The 17,038-nt window shown below is 45.9% G+C and overlaps 1 protein-coding gene across 1 annotated transcript in view; it reads right to left on the bottom strand.

Annotated features, from left to right (window-relative positions):
* Window positions 1-17,038, bottom strand: part of LOC146866291 (thiol S-methyltransferase TMT1A-like) — a 245,322-nt gene that overhangs the window by 160,203 nt on the left and 68,081 nt on the right. The window lies entirely within an intron of this gene.

The following is a 17,038-nucleotide window of genomic DNA, read 5'->3' as shown; positions in this document are numbered from 1 at the left end:
AGAGAAAGCATTCGATAGAGTCCACTGGCCATTCCTCACTGCAACTCTGGCTCATTTTGTCATAGGAGATAGTTTTCAAACATTGATCCTTAGCAGTTATACCCAGTCCGGGTCAATGGATGCTCTTCCAGCCCATTTGGCATTGGTAGGGCAACGAGGCAGGGGTGCCTGCTGTCGTCCCTGCTGTTTGCCCTCTACATGGAGCCAATGGCCCACAAAGCCTGAACCAATCCACAGATAAAGGGTATCCAATTCGGAGGGGAATGGCATCTTATAAGCTTGTACGCGGACAATGTCATAGTATCCTTGGAAGAGCATCTGGCCTCTTTACCCACAATGATTGCCGAATTAGAAGCATTCGGCTTTGTGTCAGCATTTAAGATAAACGTCCAACAATCGCAGGCCCGTGACCTTACCCTTCTCTCACGCACTCCAGAAGCTCTACGCAGTATTCTCCCTCTGCAATGGGCCCCAAAATCTATCCCCTACTTAGACACCCCCCTCTCCCCTGCCATAGCTGAAACTGTAACACTTAATAATCAGACCTTGACCCAACAGATCAAGTTGGATCTTCACAGCTGACACTCCTACTCTATATCCTGGTTAGGGTGCATTTCAACAATTAAGATGATGACCCTCCCCAAGAGTTTGTTCCTCTTTCAGGGGCTCCCTGTCCTGGCCCCTCCCGGCAATCTACGTCTCCTCCAGCAGAAGATAAACATATTCGTGTGGGTCGACAAACGCCCGCCTCTGTCAAGACCTTAGCTAAAAAAAACATGGAAGAGGGCTTAGGCATCCCAGATCTTCAGCACTATTACTAAGCAACTCAGCTCAGGGTTTTTGTCGAATGGTCCCGACATGAATCCGAAAAGCGCTGCTTATTTATGGACAGAGCGCTAGCTGGACAGGCCCTGTGGGGTATCCCTTTTCTTCTTAAACAGGCTTGACCCAAATCACTTTACCTCTCCCCTATAACCAGGGCATCGCTGATGGTGTATGATGGCCTAGCGACACAGAGGGACCCAACGTCCTTCCCCTCATCTCTCACGTCCATAGTCAGGAATCCGGACTTCGGGTTACTGAGACCCGGTATTCCTGATATGGAACCAGACTGGCTGCAGATCAGTGGGCCACCTATTTGACGCGGAGGGCCCCCTCCCCTTCGAGGCCTTCTGCCGGACTTTGCGCCCCCAGATACAGAGCTATGGCACTGCATGCAGATTCGTCACTGGGTAATGCACCCCTCTGTTCGCACTGGAGGTGGCTGCTAGTCAAGACGTCGGACAAGCGCATGATCTCAGAACTGTATCGACTAATAGGTTTCTCTACAGAGACTCCTAAGCCTAAGAGTCAGCTCCGATGGGAGACCGAGATAGGCAGGGCACCAACAGTAAAAGAGTGCGGCGACATTTACTATCGGGCACGCCACGTGGCCCATAACATGGCAGCATAAAAACCGCCACCAAAATCGTTACCTATTGGTATTATACACCCCATAGATTACACAGTTTACTCATCCAAATCACCAGAGTACTGGCGCCATTGCGGGCAAACTGCTACGTTGTTGCATATCCTATGGGACTGCACGAAATTACAGCAATACTGGGAGCAAGTACTTTCAGATATAGATACGCACTTTGACACGGAACTACCCATATTCCCAGCATACATTATACTTGGACTCGCTAACCCTCTCACTTTCCCCCTCAGGTCAAAGTGAGGCAAACAGATCGGCCTGGCCTTAGGGGCAGCTTTACAAAACATCCTATCCCACTGGGGCTCAGAGCTACTACCCACACACTTAGAATGGCTGCATGGTTATAGCATATACTAGGGATGGAACGAATTACTTGTTTCTAGTCCAATCACAGAGCTTCCTTCGCTGAAATATGTGGCCCATTCCTGACTCTTCTGATATCGGAATTCAGGGAGCTTACCTGTCCTAAATACCTGCAACTCTTGAGACTGACCGAGTCTCAGGGCCCCTTGTAGCCTCTTCATAGAAATCACAAAGTGGGACACTAAGGACATAAATTGGGTTTGGATCTCCTCCCTTCCCTCTTCCTTTCTATCATTTCTCCTTTTTCTTTATTTTTTCATTTATAAATATATACAGAAGTCACCAAGTCAGGGGATGGGGGTGAGAGTTGGGGGTGCTGTTTGTTCACAACCTAAAAGCCCTGACAGGAGGGTCCTACTTGTCGATGTATCATTGCTTGTTGTCTTCTGTTATTTTTTCTGTTGATGATAAATAAATAAAGAGATATAAACCATAAAGTGGATGCTGGGCAGTAACAACATAGCAACAGAAAGAGTATACCACTATCTAAGAGCGTGGCTAATCGACAAAGGAAAGGCAACCACGCACCTGTCTAAGATACAAGCCATAATCTACGCACTGTGCAAACTACAGGGCAAATTACACAGCCCAACCATGGACCCTTTAAGGAGAGTGACAAAATCTAAATTGCTCGCAGTTGCTGGGTATGCATCACATGCATTCTCAGGGACGATGGAAAAGATCATTTAAAAAGCCCAGCGCCAGATCGAAAGAAGGCTGTTTGGGCTTCCCCAACACACTAAAAACGCCTTGATCCATTTAGACTTTGGCCTGGTGCAACAAAATATGAATGTAGGAGCACCCTGGTAAAATTCTGGTTTAAGACACTAAAAGCCCAGAAAGGATCCTTTAAGGAGGTACTGAAAACCATATTCTTTTTTTTGTTTTTAATTGAAATTTTGTTCAGGCATATATATAACATAAGCACATGTATATGTTGACACTACCCAATATTGCTTCAAAATGCATCACTATAATAGTTGTTAAATACCAAAATCAAAAAAACATCAGATACATTGCTCCATTGAGTCTTGTACTTTTTGAAGGAAAAGAAAAACCAGAATAAAGACAAGAAGTTAACATCAATATCCTACAACATCTCGTTTCCCATGGTTGTGGTGACTGAAACATAGCTATGTCAGCTGTAGGCTTACCAAAAATATTAAGTTAGGCTTCGTAAATGGGGAATGAAAGGATGGCTATGACTGACCTTTTCTCGTGTTTCAAGTTAAGCGGACGCATGTATGTGAGGAACAGTATTGCAAAGTGGCGAGTGTTGAGGCTGCTATTGGGGCAACCATGATGGGGAGACAACTGGCACTGGCCTAGAACCATCAGGGATGTCTGCATCTTGGCCTCTGAGCCAGACATTGAAGGGCTCTCATATGTCCCTCGGACGAGATGCCGTGGGCATAAGTCCCAGAATGCCGCAAGTTGATCCTGACAGTAAGCAATATCCCTCACCCAATCAGCGATCTGGGGGGCTCTAGGGGCACCCCAACAGAGGGCTATCCTGTACTTCGCAAGTAGTAGCATCATGGCCACTAAACGGCGTTTCTCTCACATAACCCAGCAGTGCCACAATAGGGCTACATTCCAGCAACACTCCCGTAACAGCTTGTATAGTATCGTAGACCCCTTTCCAAAATTCAGCTATTAGTGGGCAACTCCATGCTACATGTAGAAAGGCAGCTGCTTCACGTTTGCATTTCCAGCAGCGCGAATCTGGACCCAACCCCAGTCTGTATAATTGCATGGGGGTGCAATACATCCTATGTATGAATTTGAAGTGGATGAGTCTTAGTTTATAGTTCGGGGATAAGTATCTCAGCTGTGAGCAGCAAAACGACCATTGCTCGTATGTGGGTAGGTCCTCCAGGTCAGTTCTCCACTGCACTAGGGCCTTGGTGGCAACCCAGGATGTGTTTGTTTGCGTCAGATTATATAACCTAGTGATTAATCTACGAGGTGATGGTGTAGCTAATAAGTGCTCTAGCGGCTTCATTATATCTGGGTGGGCCGGGAAAGTAGAGTGCAATTTCTTGCAAAAGGCTCGGAGTTGGAAATGCAAGAATAAATTCAGGATTGGTACCTGAGTGTCTTCCTGTTGTTGTGCTTGCCCTAAAAAGGTATCCTTTGGGTAAAGGTCACCTAATGTAGTAATGCCCCTATTGCGTGCCCATTCTATAGAACCCCTGTCATTAAGAAAGGGTGACGTGCAACTGAGGTAGAGGGGACGTAAAGCAGTCGAGTTTCGTGCACTTCTTTAAACCCTCCCAACCCCAACGTAAGGTTTTGACAGTGTTTATCTCGTTTGCTGATCTTTGATATGGTTTATAGACAGCCGCGTGTAGAGGGGTGGGATCAGCTAAATCTGTTTCGATGGCCACGCGCGGCTGGGATAGGATGGGATGGGATGGGATAGATAAAGAAATGGAGGAATTGGGCCACCGCACAAAGCCTGTAGAGTTCAAAGTCAGGCACACCCTTTCCACCTCCAGACAGTGGGGGTGATAGCAGTTCCCAGCTCACGCGGGGTTGTTTACCAGCCCACACTAAGGCAATGCCACTAGAACGGAGGGACTTAAAATAGGCTTTGGTTAGAGGTATAGGTACATTAACGAAAAGGTATACAAATTTAGCAAGAACTATTATATTAGTGATTGCGATTCTGCCAGCCAGCGACAAAGGCAAGGCAGACCAAAATTTTGACTTTTGTTCCAGCCAAACCAGTAACGTGCCAAAGTTCATTCGCCATATTTCCTGCAAATCTCTGCTCAACGACACCCCCAAGTTATTTAACAGCACCATCAGCCCATTTAAGCGGGAATTCTAAATTGGTGTCTAGCGGAGCATTAGTCACGGGTAAAATGAAGGATTTCAACCAGTTGATCTGTATTCCAGACATCCCTCCGTAACGAAGGACTTCTCTCACCACAGGGTTGAGGTTTTCGTCTGTTTTGCGAATATATGATGTTATGTCGTCTGTTTACATTGATATTATAAGACCTCTATCTGTGAATCCCAACACCCGTGTGGTGTGGTGTGACGGATTCTAGCCGCTAGGGGCTCCATAGCCACTGTGAACAGCAGTGGTGAGAGCGGGCATCCATGCCTTGTTCCACGGGTTATATCAAAAGGTTCCAATATTAGGTTATTTGCTCTGATACAGGCTGCAGGTTTAGTGTAGAGAAGACCTATTAGTTTGATGAATTTGGGACTAAATCCCAATCTGGGTAGGACAGTAAATAAAAAGGGCCACTCCAAGGAGTCAAACGCCTAAGTTGCATCACGAAACACTGCAACTGCAGGCAGGTGGGGGTCAATTTGTTGTACTGTAGCGAAGAAGGTGAATGCAAGCTCCCCGGATAACCACCCTGAATGCCTCCCACAGTGTCGAAAAGGAGTCCACCGAACCTTCATTGGTAGAAAAGTATTGCGTAATATCAGTTCTAACCCTCTTCTCTGAATGCAGAATCAAGGAGTGCTTGTGGTGGCAGATGCCAGCTGAATGTGTGAGGCAATGTTTGTGGTATCTTCCAGCATAGAACCACAGGGGCATGGTCAGATAGCGTGCATGCGAGGTATAGGGTGTCTATGGTTCATGACGCAATATTGCATGTGACTAGCCAGTAGTCTATCCTGGACCATGCATTATGGTGCGAAGTTATACATGTCCCCTCCCTCATGGTTGGGTTCTTGCTACGCCAGATATCTGTAAGATCGTGTTCAAGAACAATATTAATTAGTTGCAGGATGGCCTTGAGGTGTGGGTTGCGAGCTGCACCAACTCTGTCCAGTTCATTGAGAAGAGTTACATTGAAATACCCACCCAAAATGATCGTGTCTCTACCCAGTTCCGCTATCTTAGCCCATACAGTAAGAAGGAATTGTGGCTCATCCACATCTGGGCCATATATTGCCACTAAGGTAACCTTGGTTGTCATAAGGGTGCCCGTCAGAATGATATACCAGGGCTGTCTTTATATGTGTAGTTGACCGGCCAAGGCCCGTCTGATCAATATCAAGACACCCCTGGCATAATTACAATATGGGGCCGAGTGTATTTCCCCCCAATATCTATTCTTTAATTTAGAGTCATTTTTTTTAGATGAGTTTCTTGGAGGAAACATACATCTACGCCTTGTCTACTCAAGTATGTGAGTATCAATCTTGCTTTCCTAAGCCCACGGACGTTCCAAGTGAGGAATTTGGTCTCAGTCATTTCTTAGCAAATTAATTGTGTGATAGCTGTGCATGTAACATAGACTCGCAATAGAACATCGTACATTGAATAACAGACAATATTGCCGTGCTTTACATTCAGTGAAAAGAAAAAGACAAGACGATTGTTATAGGAAATCAAGGGACTTTGCATTTCTAGCATATACTTTGCAGCTAAGGACCATGCGCCTGAATATACCGTGCTTCCCCTCCTTCACCCCCACCCACATCAACCTCCCAATTAGGTTGTGACTTGTGTTCACCCCCACACCCCCGAAGAACACCTATGGACAAAACAAACGCACATGGGAGATCTCCCTGTGGGGCTAGGGACGCCGGCGGGAACCTGCCATGGGCAGGGTGACCAGGCTTTTATATATGATAAGCAATCTGTCAAATAAAGAAACTTTATATAACAATGTGTTATAGACCCAACTCTGCTGTAATCAAGACATCCAACGACATTACAGTAATTGACACGAGCATAAACAAACTTATGGAGCATAGTGTGGAGCTACTTGATTAGTATATTCATCATTGGCACTTAGGTTCTGCTGCGAGGCGGCTGTTGTGATGAAAGCGTGGGCGATTTCCTTGCACCTACGTGTTTAGCCTATTAAAGAGCTGATTTAGTGTCTGTGAAGAATTGCGTCTTTCCGTCATAGGTGATTTTAAGCTTGGCGGGATACAGCATCGAATATGAGACGGAGACATTCTGTAGAATACGTTTCGCTGGCGTGAACTCCCTCCATGCTGTTTGAACAGTAACCCTGTAGTCGGGAAAGAAGCAGAGGGAGTTGCCTTGATGGGTTGTAGGGCTCTTATCCCTGGCTGCTCTGAGAATGGTGTCTCTGTCCCTAGAGTTCAAAAGGCATGCGATTAGTGGATGCGGCGTTGCTCTTGGCGGGGGTCTAGGGCCCAAGGAAAAATAAGCCCGCTCAATAATCATATATGACCCAAAAAAGTCATGCAGTAGGTCTTCTATGTAGGGTTCCATTTTCGGGAACGCAGTTGATTCCGGCAGCCCGATGATTCGTTGGTTGTTGCGCGCTTCTAAGTCTTCATTTTTAACTTTTAAGACAGCCAGTACCTTTTCCATATTAAGGATTTGTCTTCTGGATTACGCATTAGAGTCTTGAGTATCCGACAGCGTGTTTTCCAGAGTATCTAGCTTACCCTCTTGAGTGTCTACACACTTCTTGATTGTGTCCAGCCTTGAGGCAAGAGTGTCTATCTTGATGTCCACTGTTTTGATGTTGGAGCGCACATCCAGCAAAATAGTGCGAATGTCTTCTTCCTGTTGCTCTGCTTGTTCTCTGGAACCATGGGCATTGTCCAGTTCTGGGCCTGTATCGTTTGTCCTGGTTAGGCGTTTATTTTCGTAGGGGAGCTTCACCTGTTTCGGGGTCTGTCTTTCCTATTGGAACGATTGCCGCACACACAGTATGCAGTAATGGAAGGCTTAAATAACGTGGGGCTAATGCATGGCAGAAGCACTATTACAGCATAGTGTCTAATGTTACAGAGCGCAGACCCCTGTATCCGCTGCACTAGCTTGTATCATGCAGGTTTAATGTGAGCCCCAGGAGCGTGTCATAGGACACTATGCCCGCTTCTCCCAACGTGAGAGAGAAACTGTGATCACGTTGGTCTGTGTGTGGAGTCTAGGTTCAAGTGTTTATTTCACCAGATCAGGCTTGGAACGAGTGGCAACTGTGGTCTCAAATCAAGCCTCCACAGGCTTATACCACGTGGGACTGATGCAGGGTAGTAGTGCTATAACACTGCTGTTGTTTAGTATTTTGTGGTGCAGACCGCTATATCCTCTTCACCAGCTTGTATCTTGCTTGGTCTAGTGAGGGCCCCAGATGAGTAACTCAGTGGAGTATACACCGTCCTGTACCACTGGGGAGAAAGCCTGCGCCTACGCGAGTCAGTACAGGGGGGGAGGGGGGGGCAGTGCCTAGTTCAGTCTGCCAGAGCAGGTCAGGAACGAGTGTCACCCGTGGCTCCAAATTGGGCCCTCACGTCCAACATGCGTACGTGGGATGCAGGACAAGGCAGACCAGGGCTCACCCAATTCACTCGCCCACCCAGGTGTTCAAAATCAGCACCCGAGCCCCTCGGTGAGCCAGTGCCAATGGGAGGTACCGTGGCGCGGGCCATATTACGCTACCCACGGCAATGTGACCCCCCCGGTATCAGAACCGTGAGGGGTCCAAGCCTATGCAATCGGAGCGCGCTCAGCCCCGCAACACCCAAAATCCCCGGCCCGCACTCACCGCGCCTCACTATAGTGTATGGTCCCTCCGTCCTTCAGGCCAGCTTGTGCAGTTTGTCCGACAGTCATCGGGTGTCTGACGATCTTCAGCGTTCAGCAACACAATCAGTTCCTCGCTGCCAGGTACACGGCCTAGAGTGTCGCCTGCGCCTCTGCCCTTGGTTCAGGATCTTCACTTCTGGCGTATTGCAGGGCTCGGCATCTTCGTAGGTGCTTGTCTTCGGCTCCTGACTGGTGCACTTAGCTCCACTAATTCGCCACTACAGCCCAGTTCGTTGGAAGCGCCCGGGGTCTCAAGAGCTTGCTGGATCAGTTTCGCTTTCACAGCGGCCATGTTACCCTCCAACAAGGCCGCGTCCAGTCGTGTCGCGTAACTCGGCTTCCACAAAGTGCCCGATTTACAAAATGCACTCAGGCATTGTAGCTTAGCTTTGCAGCATGTTGCATTGTTCTGTGGTGGCAGATTGCGTATTCAGACGGCGATATATAAGGATAATGGAGCCTGGTCTGCGGAGCCCCTTCAGAAGGCGGCCATTCCGTGGCTCGACTTAGCCACGCCCCACTGAAAACTATATTCTAAGGTGGACCGAACCCATGGCAGAGGTACTGCCATGAGACAATGGCAGAGTTGGGTCTATCCACAGTGTGCTGGTCCCAAGAGGAAGTAAACTACTCAGTAATAAAGAAGGCACTAAACAACCAAATCATCCAGTTATCAAGGAAGGACGACACAGTCAGATTCAAGGACATCGGAGTGTTGGCAGGCCCATTGAAGGCACAGGATCAGAAAATGTGCTGATGTAGTTGCCTTATTCTGCAAATTTATGAAGATGGCTCAAAGGGTCTTAATCGAAAATAATATAGACGCAAGCTGTGCGGTTGTGCGGTTGAAACTGCAGACAGTCCTGTTGATATCAAAGGGTACGTACAGTGAGGCCTCCTCCCCAGAAGTTGGAGTACAAGGGGCCCATGAGAGACTGTGAAGCATCAAACCGCCACTTTGCACAGAATCAGTGATTATATAAGGGACCTGGCCAATTTTTTAAGCCAATCTTTTAACAGTAATTTTAACTCACGTATTTTAGGGCAAAACCTTACTTCATAAAAGGTGTGAGACCTGTTTTAATGATTGTTTGCAATGATTTTAAGAAATTATGCAATAAAAAAATCATTCATTCATTCATTCACTCTTGATTTAATGCAAAGTATGAGTATAATTTGCTGGATGTGCCAGAGAGGTATCAAAGTCCTAAGCAACACTATAGCTTGGAGCAGTATTGTGCATTTAGTGTTGTAGGTATAGTCCAATGTGTACCGTTGTTGCAGGGCAGTATGTGGGTATAGCTTGTTCTATAGACGCCATTTAGGTTTCATATGCATAGCCAACTATATGGGTTACAGCTGGGCTGTGCACAATGGCAGCTGGGTAATGTCCACGTTGTGGTTTTTGAGTGGCTTAAGTAGTCTCAAAACAATCTTCTGGTGAAATATCATCTTTCCCATGCAACGGAAGTATAACAGAGGTATTGCAAGCTTTACAATTTCCAATACATGTATCCAGTTGCAGTTATTTGGTTAGGTTCAAGATACTAATGAAGAAACTAATCAGTACTGTATACTTGAATATCTTGGCTGTAGTCTGCCTGCCTTTTGACCATGGTACATTGAAAAAAGGAAACAATGCAGTAGAACCATCTTCTCAGGCTGATGTTCCTAAGATAACTGTCTTCCGGGAGGGCAGCTACCGTAGCTCCTTGCTTTCATCTCTGATATTGCAGTAGTGAACTTCCAGTTTGGCTTGATGGGGAAAGTATGAACAAACAGTATGAAAAGATGCATTTAGTTTGTTTAAGTACTTGGTTCTAGGAACATTCCACAACCTAAATGAGCTAGAGAGGCAGAAGGCTGTTACCCTCTTTTGGTTATAAAGGCATGTATCCCCTTCTAAACCTGCAACAGGAAGCTGGTGTGTGGGATGAATAACACCAATGGTTAGTGGGGCTTCTGGCAGCTTCAAATGATTATGGAAGCAGTTAAGGATAAATAGTATGAGGGAGAAAAGAAAAGGAAGAGCAGAAAGGAGAATAGAGAACAGCAGAGAAAATGAGGCACAGGGATCAAAGGAGGTAAAATAAAAAGCAGGAGGAATATTGCAATGTGACTGAGGAGGAAAAGGAGGAGAGGATAAACTGAAGTGAAAGGAAGATAGAGGAGTGGTAACAGAAGGGAGGAAAAGGGGAGGAGTGAGAAGGGAAAACACAAGAGGAGTTATTAGAAAGAACGCAAGAAAGTGGATTTTGGAGAGATATGAATGTGGAAAAGAGAAAAGGGAAGCAGTACAGTGGAGGAAAGGAGTGTCATAAAGAGAATTATTAATTTAGGGTGGATAGCAGAACACCACAAGTAATAAAGTCACAAACATGTAAGGTCCAGTCACAGGATTCAGTGATTTAAACCTGAACTCAGGCAGGTTTCTCTTAAGGAAAATGAGTAAAGCATTTAGAAGTACCAAAACAGTTAAAAAGTCAAAGACATGTCACAGTAAAACGCAACTACAATGAATACAAGATAGAGAACAATTACTAAGCAAAATGAAACAGAATCTGTTGAAAATACAATAAAAGGAACTAGTGATACTAATTTGTAAAGATTTATTTGGAAAAGCGCCAATAAAACGTGGAGCTTCAGATATAGTCAATGGTAGCGGTAGACCGGGACCAAGGTACAATTTCAAGATGACCATGATGGAGCACTGGTGAGATTCACCTAGCAAATTGGTCCTGGTGAAAGTTTCAAAGTCAAAAATTCCTGAATAGTCTAAAGGAAAAGTTTCCAAAAGATTCCATACGTTCTTCCTGTGTCAAAACACACACAGGAATACACCTCTAAGGCCCCCAAGTCCTTGCTGGGCACACTCCATAACCAATGTGGTTAAATATTCCCTACTCACCTTTTCATCAGTTACTTTTTGCCTCACTGTGAACTACCCTAAAATGCCATGTGCCAAGGCATTTTCAAGATGGCAAAAAGCCTTCAAACATATTAAACTTAGTGTCTGAGTATTGGGGTTGTACATGAGTGTCATATGGAAATACCCAGTGTCCTTCACATCTAATACTAAAATCCAGAGCAGGCCCTGTAACCACATCAAACCAGGAGACAGAAGCGTGCCTGGTAGTAAGAAAACAGCATCCCTCAACCTAAACAGAGGATGCACAAGAATTGTCCTACCATCCTATGTGCTCCCTTTTAAAGTGTGTAAAAGTTCTACATAAACTCAAAGAGACCTGTCAGGCAGATTTTGACATTATGGTACCAACATGATGGCAGGCCCAAACCCTTTTGCTGAGATCAAAGAAGTCATTCCTATTCATTCAGGTTAACCTGTCAATTACAGGTGATATGAAAAGCACCTTTTTGGTCACTCTTGTACACCGGCAAACATTTTTCTACAGGCCCACAGCAAGTACAACACCCTTCCAATCATGCACTATCCAGGGGTAGAATACTACCCATTTGATAATGCATTTCAGGGCCTTGCAATTGGGCGCATTATGCTGTACAACGCAATACAATACAAGGGCCAGGTAATGAAAAAAGAGTAATGTTAGATTGTAACATTGCATGCCCTAAGCAAACAAGTTTGACTAATCCACTTTGCTCCAGCCATAGTACAGAAGATACCACTCAATAGCCATTAAATAAAACACAGCCAAGTCAGAGCTTATTATGTGCACTTTTGATATTACCTTTCCTATCAGTGGGCATGTTGGGGGTACTCTGCTTTGAGCCATGTCAACTTGAAAGATAATGTTTTTTACTGCCAGAAAGTGACTGTTTAATGCAGGAAGACACAGTACACCAGGGTAGCTAAGTCCTCACCAAATCTCCTTCAACAATATTCTAAAATATAAGGCTGTACGTAGTACCAACCAACACCAGAACTGTGCCCAATTTAACCTACGGCTGCCCACAACTGCCACCTAATTTGCAGCCAACACATTCCTTACAGCAGAGCCTACCTGCCATACATAGCATTTCACTCTGCTAAGCTCTCTTCCTATCGTATTGTCACAGTAAGAATTAAAAGAGTTCTGGGACAGGAATCCCATGTAGTCTTCCTCTCAGGTTCTGAGGGTGGCTCTCACGCATGAAATGGAAACACTTCACCCATAGGAAACCAAAAATCTACCACACATGCTGAACAGCATATCCTGCGGCCCAAATGAGCAGGCTACTTAGTTGCCTGACATGGGATAGTAAGCATATATAAATGTTACAATACAATACCATAAGAGTGAGTAGGCTCTAAAGAGCCAAGACATGGTGAATTGAAAATGATCAGAAGAGCCAACAAACTGAAGTTCTAAGAAAAAACGACTGACAAAATCCTGTGGTGCAGAATGACATGCAAGCGCTATTCTCTTAAAATCCTCAGTTCCATTGTGGCTTGCCCCACCAACAAAGAGTGCCTATGAGTGTACCATTGTTTCATATCAGATCTGTGAGGCACTCCTATTCACTCCTAGTCACTGGGCCTGCTGGTCCATAGGATAACTGAACAACTGAAAATGCAGTTAAACTTTATGATCCCTACAGATGGCCTTCTTCCACAGTCCCCACAACTCAACCTGGTTAACCCCACACCTCCATCTCCCAGTTCGATTTCCAACATCTTCCTCCTAAAACACCCAGAGGTACTGAAAAGGCTACAATGCACCAGCTATTATCCTCTAACCTGTGATTTTGCATAAAGAATGTGCTTTGAGCTCTGTGCCACATAATCCCTTCATATCAGAGGACACTGCGACTGAAGACCCACAATCACAGTTGCCACCAAACCATTATTTATCAAACTAGACCAGGCACAAGAATATACAACTGCATTTGGTATGTACTTGAGCTTTACATACACTGCAAGTATGACTGACTGGTCAGCATTATAGTGCATTTTGCCACTGGTTTTATACAGTTGAATCTTTTTGGTTTGATGTACAGTGTAATTCACAGCTGAGCTTTTGAGAAATGCTTTTACTCCTTCCTCCTCTGCATCTTCGCAATGTACACAAATTTTGAAGGGCACATACTGCTCAAAATGTTGAGTGTGTGGGACCTGATGTAGGAAATTTCCATTCGCTAAGGTGGTTGCAAATTGCACACTGACTTTTTGAGAATGTAATGGAATTTTGCAAACCAACCTATGTATTAATGGGTCAGTTCCCCAAATTCCAAATCATAGTGGATCACAATCCAACCAAGTGCATCAACATTTAAGAGGTAGGTTGCAAATTGCCACTCAATATCATTGGATGGCATCACCGTGTGTGATCGCATAATTTTTTTTAAATGGTCAACTTTTTTTTCAATGCAGACCACTTTCCTTCCTTTCTGGTAGTTGGCAATAGTCCCATCGAACACCGCCTACTGCCAATAAAACATTTCTTTAATATTTATAAAAGGAAAGGGTCCTGAAGTGGACCTCTTTCCATTTGTGAATAGGTTGCCACTTCATGTTACTAAAATGTCTGTGTTTTGCAAATGGGTTTCGGTTGCAAAACAGAGATACATACATACATCGTTGCCCCCCACTTTTTGCCTAATGGTGATGTACTTTGACTGAGTGTGCCCCGGCTTCCTGCCAACCAGGTACCCAGGGCCTATGTTCTTTCCCTACACTGTACTGTTGCAAAACCCAATTGGCAACTCTCTGGCCACAGGTCAGTCCCTAGTAAATGGTACCATAGGTACCAAGGGCACTGTGACCAGGGAAGGCCTCTACGGGCTGCAGCACTTATTGTGTCACCCTCAGAGGCCCTATACCTTTACACACACCCACACGCGCATGCATGCTTGCGCACACACACACGTGCACACACACACGTGCACACACACACTGCCATTGCAGCCTGCGTGTTTTGGTGCAGAACAAAGTCAAAGGTCAACATGGCACACATCCTGGTGTGCCACGCCTACAATCCACTGCCCTGGCATAGGTAAGCCACTCCTCTAGCTGGGTGCACCCTACCAGTGGTGAGGGTACAGGTGCATGGGCCCTGGGCCCCTACAGTGTCTAAGTCAATTCTTAGACATTGTAAGTACATTACGAACTCCACAGCACCATAATGGCTTTACTGAAAACTGAGAAGTTTGGTATCAAACTTCTTAGCACATTAAACCCACACCAATGCCAGTGTGGAATTTAATGAAAAATACACTCAGAGGGCATCTTAGATATGCATCCTGAAAAACGACCTAACACTAGTGTCCTGGCTGAGTGGCAGCTCACCAGCTGCCACCACCAGACAGGTTTCTGGACCCCTGGGTCGAGAGGCTGACACTTGGGGTCCTGAAACAATGCACATCCTGGGACGAGGTGCCAAGCCTCCCCAGGATGAGCAGGGTCCACGAAGGTGAAACTTCAAAGGCTTGCTCCCTTTGTAAGTTACCCCAGCCATTTCCTGCTTCAAGCAACTTGTCCCCACCGGTTGTGACCATCACTTTGGGAGGGAGAATCAGCAGGAAAACCAAGTTATGAGGGGAGAGTTGCCTAGCTTTGCCAATCCCACCCCTCAGGTGGGGGCGGTGAGGCACAACTCTCAATCCCCACCATCTTGAAGATGGGGGACTCGACCAACCAGAGTGAGGCTTATGCCCCCTCCCCACTGGAGGGTGGCATAATAGGGGGTGTGCCCACCCCAATGGAGGGACCCATTGGTCCTGAACTGTACCTACCTGAATCGCCCCTAAATTTAGTATGTAGGGCAGGGGTCTTCAACCGGTCGATCGCGAGCTACCAGTAGCTCGCCAAGACCCTGCTTTTAGGCTGTTTTCAGGCTACGTGTCCCGCCCTCACCCAAACCAGCTGCTAAGATTGGCTTAAGCTTAACTGGGGAGGGGCGGAGTGAAGAGGATGACGTTCCTCTCCTTCCTATGTGATCTCATCGAAGTCTCGTGACCATCTCTAAGCGCCCCCTGCCTTTTCCTCCCAGGCACCGCGCTGTTCAGTCACGAGTGCAAAGTGCGGAGCTGCAGCGGGCATGGCAGGGCAGAGCAGCTGGTTCTGCAAGTCGCGCAAGCAGTATAGAACTGCTGGGAACCGTGCCATCTGCCCTTTTCAACAGTACAGCCTGCCGCCTTATCAACCGAGCAGCAGGTAAACCATGGGAGAGGCCTCTCGGAGGTGTTAACACAGATTTGTTACTTTTGATACCAGTTGTCACACTCGAGGCGGCGGTCACGCAGGTTGTATATATATTCCCAGAGATTCCCATTCCAGGACTGACTCACATGTGGGGAAAAGCTTTTTTGTAGTGCTTATGTTGTAGTTCGGAATTCCTTGCATGCACGGGTTTTCGATTTTGTCTTGTCTTTTTTGTAATTTGTTGTAAGTGTGAGGGAGTGTGTGCATACCGTTTGCAGTGTTGTCGTTGTGCTTTCGTTGGATCAGTCTACCGCTCCATGAACCCTTCTCTGGCTCAATCCGTGTCTTCCAGCCAGCGCGTTATGTGTGCTGAGGCGAGGGGCCACAAATCGATACCTGCATGATAACTAATGCTCCGCCCAGTAATTTCCGATTCCTGCACTTAGACATGGCATGTGAGAAAAGCGTGCGAGGTTGAGGACCCTTGCTTCTACTTGTCTTTGCAAGTATTAAGTACGACGTGATCGTTGTTAATATTGGGGCACCAGCTTGGTTATCTAACGAGTCAGCGCCTTCCAGAGAAAACTGGTATCTGCACTTAAGAAATTAAAACTCCTACTTTCATAGGAACCGAACCACCTTTTCAATCTGGGCCCTAGTAGAAGTAATATAAAACGCATAAAACGGTCGAGGGTTCATGAAATTTGGCTTATTCCCGCGTTCAGTCAAAATGTTAGTAATATCCTCTGGGAGAGAAAAGAGGCATTAGTGGCGTAGTTCCGAGAAAAGAGGCAGTAATGGCGTTCACAGAGGTCTAACCCAGGCATACCTGCCAAAACTACTGTCTTTTTTCAGCAACACAACCTACTAATGTTTTCATTCCGCTTGATTTGCAGTATTTGTATGATACCTTGAAGAGTAGCAATGTGTTCTCCAGTATAACTGTCTTGCACACATAAAGTGTTGCTTATCTTTCCAGAACACACCACTGAGCACTTCATTTCAGGGCGCAGTGGATTTCAGCACAAATTTAGATATAGTAGACATCCAATGAAAACTCTTACAAGTTGTAGGCCCGTATGGAAAATGCAGGCAGGAGCAAGTGTTCTCTACGCCACGGCATGTAGATTGTCATGGACTCAATGTTTTCAAACATGGCCCATCCTGTATGAGATACCAAATGCATAATACTTGGTGTAGATGCTGGCCAGTGGCCTCCAGACACATGTAATGTATCTGGGACACCAGTCCTGGTCCTGGTCATACCAAAGGGGTTTGTAGTACTTGTCACTATGATGAAGATTGGAGCCTTTCATTGTTGTGGATTTGGTGATCTCAATGTGAAAATATGCCTTTCATTGTGCATCACATGTATTATTTATTGCTTTATGTGTGCTGCTCAAACGCTGAACGCACATGCTGTTTTGACAACCTCAATTACCCAGTCGGTGTATTGGAGAGAGGGCGTCAGATGAAAAAGGCTGTTATGAATTGTACTTTGAATCACAGAGTGCACTGCTGTGTTAAACTGCTGCTTTAAAATGCTGCGTTA

This window comes from Triturus cristatus, chromosome 2_1 (genome assembly GCF_964204655.1).
Source record: "Triturus cristatus chromosome 2_1, aTriCri1.1, whole genome shotgun sequence".
Classification (NCBI taxonomy): Eukaryota; Metazoa; Chordata; class Amphibia; order Caudata; family Salamandridae; genus Triturus; species Triturus cristatus.
This window is presented reverse-complemented; position numbering and strand designations above follow the sequence as displayed.